General features: G+C 39.1%; 1 protein-coding gene across 1 annotated transcript in view; it reads right to left on the bottom strand.

The window, feature by feature from the left end:
- LOC110030673 (xaa-Pro dipeptidase) overlaps nt 1-7578 on the bottom strand; it is an 89685-nt gene that overhangs the window by 12548 nt on the left and 69559 nt on the right.

Raw genomic sequence — 7578 nt, 5'->3', positions numbered from 1 at the left:
GACCCGCGATCGATCGTCACAAGTGGTTTACTCGAGCCCTCGGCAAATAACGGTGGAGGCAATGTGAATTGCGGAGATCGGACACGTCGACTCTCCGAATTGCGAAGCTGGTGCGCGCAGGAGTGCGAATTGTGCAGAAGGCCACCCTAAGGCTCGGAAAGGTCCTATAGGAATCCATTTTGGGTTTCCTCATGTCGGTTTCATCCTTCTAAGTGTTAGAAGTTGATACCGCACACGCGAAACTCCAAAAGAGGACGGAAATAGGTCGAACTAAAACGAGGCGGGCACCACTTCTAAGGTTCTAAGATAGTCGCAGGAAGACCCCTAAGGCTAGATCCTAACTCCTACGAGGAATACTAGACCTCACGAAAATTGAGGTCAACACAACCCTTGGCGCTTTTCTGTGACATCCAGGTTTCTTTAAGACTGCAATAATCACACCTATCTTTTGCGAACACAACAACTCCAAGCATCCCATTCAACCTCAACCTCCTAGCATCCCTCACAATTACAACTACAATGGCACCTCTTTACACCACAAATATGAACAAAAGGTTATGCTATTGAAACAAATGGCATTCATGGTGCTATGTTAGATGGCAAATCCTTGTACATGCAATTTGGCTTTCGAGCCACAAGTAAAAATAGCCTTATTATTTCTTATTTCATATAATATACTGGATGGCATATTCTTCCAAAGATAGAAACAACAAATTTTATGGTTTTCCTTTAGATCGTATTCATGAAGGTGTGATCAAGGGCAACATGCAAACCTCTTACATTACACTCAACAAACTCAGAAAAGATGAGAGAAGTTCATAGGTGAATATATGGTGAGTAATATTAATAGAAAACTTATCAAAAGTAGAAAATCTGTCATCATCTTACATATTGTCCAATCATTGTGAGAGGAAGTCAAAAGCAGAACTGAAAATATAGACCGAGAAAGTATCCTTGTCTTTAGCCCGTTCTATGAAAATAACCAAACATATCACAATTAACTCGGACAGAGAAGAAGGGACTAGCAATACATCCTTTCATTCAATCGGTGAATTTGTTAGGGAGTCCTTTCATCTTGATTTCTTGTAAGATGTAAGATCCATCAACAATGCCAAAAGGCTTATCCATGTGCACTTTGATCCTCATAGAGTGCAACATTTTTCCAAATTGTAGTCATGAAGTAGCTCATGAGCTAAGAGAGGCTAATAGATATCTCTCCTGGGAATGAAAGCAAAACTAGTCTTTTTCAACATCATATCCACGTCTGACTTTATGCAAAAAGAAAGCATCTCTGATATAAATCTACAAAGAATTGATAAGCCATTAGTGAGCTTGATCGCCATTTTTGTTAGAACCAAAAAAAAATCTGAGAGTTTGCAACCCACGTGCCATTAATAATGATAGGCTCAAAAACTTGATGTAGTTTGTTCTTTAGACTACCAATACCAAGGGATATATAAGAATTGGCGGTTAAAAAAATTACCGAACATCTGTCAACTCAAAGTAACATGCAAGCCAGCACTTATCATCCTTACTCAACACCTTGGGGATATTAAAATCATTAAGCTTTCGCCAAAAATCAAAATTGATCGTGTTCTTCATAAACTCCATAGCATGGTGTTATTTGCACTAGTTTGGGGGAAATTTCCGTAAGGGAATTTGATTTCCATGATAACATTTGACGTTGCACACCATTTGAGAGTTTGACGAAAGAATAGGTATTGTTGTCTCCAAGCTTGAGACATTCTTTTCTAGATTGTTTCACCTAGCACACTTCTTCCATATTTGATAGGTTTTTTTGATCCTAGAGCCATTTCCTTTCAATTATGACCAAAGCCATAGCATTAGGATTTTTGACTGTTAGAGATTGTTTCGTTTCATATTTAACTCTAGCTTTAAAAGTATGGAACTTCATAACAGCATCCCCATAGTAAAGACAGAGAACAATATGAGAAGTCCATTCAGAAATCAAACCAATCAAAATAAACTGAATGAGATCGAGTCAGCATTCACAACATCAAAGGCAGGCACAATAAAATAAATCGCCTCCAATAAGCCTAACAGTTGAGGACAGGAAGGGGGTACAGCCAAGAAGGGAGGTGAGTTGGGAGTGGGAGTAGTGAGCATTGCTAAAGATGGTGATGACAAGCAAAGAGAAGCAACTCAATGGACAGTGCCAATAACCAACAAACTTGCATTATGTTGCAAGGGATAGTGTGAACTAGCAACTTTCTTTTGATTGCTAGTGTCTACATAGTCTAAGTCACTATGGGCGGGCTTGAAAAATTCATGTACAACCCTTCTACAAGAGATAGCGGTCCAAGGTCAGATTTATAGAAAGCAAATAAGATTTTAGATTAAATACAACAACAACAAAAAAAAAAATGCCCTCTTTTTGCAAGCACATTAAAATTTAGTTCAATGTTTTTCATGGACGTAAGCCCTACAAGTTATTAATACTATCGATCACAAACTTCTAACTTAAAAAAATCAATAGGCTCTAGATGTTTAATGTATAGTAGCAACAAATATGGATTTAAGATGATGAAATATATGACCTTTAGCTTGAGCATATGAGAAAATGGAGGAGATAATGATTATGAACTCAATGAAGATCCTATAGTTCCATCACCTCAAATATTTGCGATTGTTAATCTACTTAATTAGAGGTGATAGTCGACTCAACTTAGCTGAATGATTTTTTTTCATAGTCATGCGTTACATATTCTAAAAGATCTTTGTAGATCTATGGTGAATGGCTATCTAAAGGGCTAAATTTAAGTTAACCTTAGCTAATAGAAGATTTTGTGCACTATTATAGCATACTTCATGATTGACCCCGAGGGTCTTTAGGTAATTGGGGAACTGATAAGTCATGACCATAACCATAATTTAATGATGCCATTTTATTAAAATTTAAATTCTACAATCCTACGCATCCACACAACTTGTTTCACAAACAGGTGACAATTGAGTGAACTTCATGTGAGCAAAGCATTTGAACCCAATTTGAGCAATACAATGTTTGTTTTCCATTGTCTTTGTTGCATTCATTAGATTTAGATTTTGAAGATGTAGAGGTGAACATTCACACATTTTACATAGCACAAGTTACACAGTATGATTATTATCGAAAATGCACCTTGATAAGTTAAATTAGCCTAAAGATTTGCAATATTAATGAACTAATCAATTCTTTTTTTCTAGGTTTAAGCCGATACATAATGGCATGCAACCCATGAATTGTTCCTTAATCAACACCATCTTTTAACTTCCAAAGAGAAAAAGGTCCATGCAATTTCAAACAATCCAAGAAATAAATAAAGTAGATAACATAATGCTACAATATTTACATAAATATGGATGTGGGTGCAAGGATTTCCTTGGCCCAAGGCCATTTAGAAAGATTAGTGAAATTATATACATAATCATACTTCACCTCATTAACTCGAATTCGGTCTTGGGAGCAGCGACATAGCTTTAAATCTATAATCCAAGTAGTTGCCTCCTTATATTGAATCAATTTCCTTCTCTTGTTCTCTATATTCTAGTTAAATGTTCCATCATCTAGGGTTTCCTAGATCTAGGCTTTTGGTCATAAGAGTTGTGAACATGGGGCACAACGATAGTTGTGTTGCTTCTAATGCCCGGTATCCCTCATTGATGATCTAGAATGAAAATATGAGTCAAATCAGCTGAAGATGAGACATATGACCAGCTCCTAGAAAGTGTCTTTTTTGACCCTGTCAACATGGGAAACTATCAATTTGTCTTATACATAAATCGACAAAAGTAAGCATCCATGAAAATGTTTTTGGTGTGGTTGTATCACTTCTAACTTACTCTTATGTCGGCCAGGAGTTCATAAGGGAGGGATTGAACCACGATGAAAAAAGCAAATATTATTACTCAAACAAAATAAACAGTTAAAAGATCACAACAAAAAGGAAATACAATAACAAACACAACAAAGACATGACAAGGTTTGTAATTCTAAAGGATTTATGGTGGCTGAAAGGGTGGTGAGAGGGGTGGTGAAACAACAGTCGCGAGAGGAATAAAAAGGTGGGCCTGCAGCTGGAGGACAACAGAATGGAAGAAGCAGGTGTACAGCTAGAAGGGGGAAAACAAGGGTTGGGTTGTGGTTGTATAGGAGGCAAGTGGTCGGTTGGTTGGAGAAAACGAGTGACTGAAGGGTTGGGGGAAACAAGTTGTTGGAAGAGGGAGTTGGCGACCGATTGGAAGAGAGAAGACTATGAACAGGTTGTGGTTGGATGGGGAAGCAAGGAGCAGTTTGGGACAGATAAACACAACCTCGAACGAATTACATTCATCACCTTCTCGCCTTTGAATACAGTTCTTGAAGGAGACCCTAAAGGCTTACAACTGTCCTAACAGAAATCTGAAAACAAAGCTGACCTAGAACACACAAAATAACATATGGTTATCATTAAATGACAAAAGAGGGGCCCACTCCTTTTGGGAGGCAACAACCAACCTTAAGGAGGCCAGCCCACACTTCCTGCTTCCAACTAGAACAGTCCAATTTGCCGAAAATCCTTCCAGTGGCTAGTCTAGCCTTCACGTCCACATCAGTCTCCCAGAGTTGGGGGAGCTTCGACCTCATCCATTGAAGATTCCATGATCTCGCAGTATGGAGTTAGATCAGTCATGTTGAAGATAGCAGAGTTGTTGTAATCCCCCAATAAATCAATCATGTAGGCATTGTCATTTAACTTCTTGAGAATTCTAAAAGGTCCATTTACTCTATGCCCGAGTTTCCCGAACGATCCTGGGGAAATCTCTATTTCTTCAATCTAATCCAAATTAGATCTCTCTCCTAAAAGGTCACCTTCTTCCTGGTTTAATTAGCCTGCGTCTGGTACTTGTGATTCTATTTGACAATCTCTTTCCCAACCTCCTAGTACAACCTCCGAATTTCATGTACTCTCGCCTCAACATCCCCACTAACCTCCAACATAGGAAGAATTGATACTAACTCAAGAAGAGTGAGTGGATTGCATCCATACACAATTTGAAAAGATGTATGTCCCATAGTCCGGCTCACTGACCTGTTGTAGTCAAATTCAACATGGGCTAGGAATAGGTCTCACTGTTTGACGTTCTTTCCTATGGAGCACCTCAAAAGATTTCTCATCCTATTCAACACTTCCATCTGACTGTCTGTCTGCGGATGAGTTGTTCAACTGAATTATAGGTTAGTACCAAGTTCTACCCACAGGGTTCTCCAAAGGAGACTCAAAAACTTGACATCCCTATCAATTCTAATGGTCAGGGGCATTCAATGCAACCTCAAGATCTCTCTAAAGTACAAATCAATGACATGGGACGTCTTCAAAGTCCTGTAGCATGGCACGAAATGAGCCATCTTCGAGAATCATTAAACCACAAACATCACTGAATCTTTGTTTCGTTGTGCATTAGAAGACTCGTCATAAAATACATGCTGAAGTCAACCCAAGGGCCTTTGGTACCAGGAATGGCGTGTATAGCCATCAATTTTGCCCTCAGGTCTTGGCCAGGAGGAAAGCTTTGCACTATCGGACGTATCTATCCACATATCTCATCACTCGAGCAAGAAAAAGTGTTCCTTCACTAGTGCGAGATTCTTGTCTCTGCTAAACTAACTTGCTAGTTTCTCGTTATGACTCTCATGCATCATGCCTTCTCTCAACAATCATCTGGGCACAAACAACTTACAAATGGTGGAATGGATAACCATCATCTCTGTGGTTTAACCCTATGGGCCTCTCCTAACAATGTTCCTCATCTGCCATGTACAACTCCTTCACAACCTCAAATCCCACCACTCTAGACTATAAGGAGGTAATCAACAAATGGCGCCGATTCAAGGCATTGGCTACAAGATTCTGGCTTCTGGCCTTATGCTTGAGCATAAATTCAAATGAAGCTAGGAACTCAACCCACAATGCATGTCTACCCTTCAACTTGCTCTAACTACTCAAGAATCTCAACGCCTCACAATCTGTAATAAAGTGAACTTGCTTTGCAACAAGTAGTTACTCCAGTTGTGGAGGGATCTTACAATGACATAAAACTCCTTATTGTCTGTTAAATACTTTCTCCTAGACTCTTTCAATTTCTCAATGAAGAAGGAGATAGGGTGTCCTTCCCGGCTCAGCACAGCTCCAATCCCCATATTAGAGGTGTCACACTCCACCTCTAACAACTAACTAAAATCTGGTAAAGCTAACACGAAGGCCTATATCACCTCCTTCAGAGTATCAAAGCTGTACTGGGCAGCCTCTGCCCACTGAAACTTCTCCCTTAAAAAGTTCAATTAGAAACTAATGGTGTTGAGGCTCTTGACGAAGCACCTGTAAAACGACGCTAACTTCAAGAATTACCCCAACTCGATAAATGGTTATGGGGGTGCCCAATTCACGATTGCCTCTATCTCGTAGGGTTCATCCGAATGTTTGCACCGGATACAATAAAACCCAAAAAAATATAACTACACACCTGCATCGTCAAATAGTGTTTCTTTGAGTGAGCATATATATTTTCTCTTCCTACATAGCCTCAAAAATCTACCTCAAATGCTACAAGTGCTCCTCAAAATTGTTGTAGACAAGGATATCCTAAAAGCAAACAACCACAAACTTTCCAACGTAGGCCAGAAACACTTAATTCATCAGCCTTATGAAAATCCTAGGTGAATTAGACAGTCCAAACGACATGACGATCCACTCATACAGCCCATCTCTTGTCTTGAAGAAGGCCTTCTATTCATCACCCGATCTCATTCTGATTTCATGACATCAGCTGGACAGATCAATCTTGAAAAAGATTATGGCTCTATATAATCGATCCAGTAGGTCGTTCAGGTGAGGGATAGGGAACTGATAATTGATGGCGATCTTGTTAATAGCTCGCCCATCGATGTACATCTCTACAAATCTTCTTTCTTGGGCACATCGGTGAGGGAACAACAGAAGGGCAAATATTCTCTTTTACCAAACCCCTAGAAATGAGATCCTGCAGTTACCTCTGTAAATCCTCGTACTTCGTTGGCCTCAATCTGTACGCAAGCTTGTTTAGAAACACTGATCTTGAGATAAGATCTATGACATGTTAGATATCACAAAACGGCGGTAGACCCCCTTGGTAGGCTATCGTCATGACCTCTTGAAACTCGACTTAAATTGGTTGGACCATCTCTTGTGGATATGTATCCTCAGTTCCCTCTAAAACCACTACAACTAGTGTAACTAAGGCCTCTCAAACTGAATGTAAAAAAGTGGTGCATGGGACCTCAAACTTATCCCCTACCAGTAGGGCTATAAAAAAAGCTCGTTGTTTCGCGAACAGTTCGTGTTCGGTTCGTCAATGAGTTCGTGTTCGATTCGTTCGACAAGTAAACAAGACGAACGTGAACAAATTTTTTTCGTTTGGTTAGTTAAACGAACCAAACACGAACAGTGATGCGTTCGTTCATGTTCGAATCATTATTGTTCGAAATATAAAATATATTAAAATAATTATATATATATATAATTTATGATATTTTAAAAAATTAAAATTTATAAATTATAT

The sequence above is a fragment of the Phalaenopsis equestris genome, unplaced genomic scaffold (genome assembly GCF_001263595.1).
Source record: "Phalaenopsis equestris unplaced genomic scaffold, ASM126359v1 Scaffold000750, whole genome shotgun sequence".
Lineage (NCBI taxonomy): Eukaryota > Viridiplantae > Streptophyta > Magnoliopsida > Asparagales > Orchidaceae > Phalaenopsis > Phalaenopsis equestris.
This window is presented reverse-complemented; position numbering and strand designations above follow the sequence as displayed.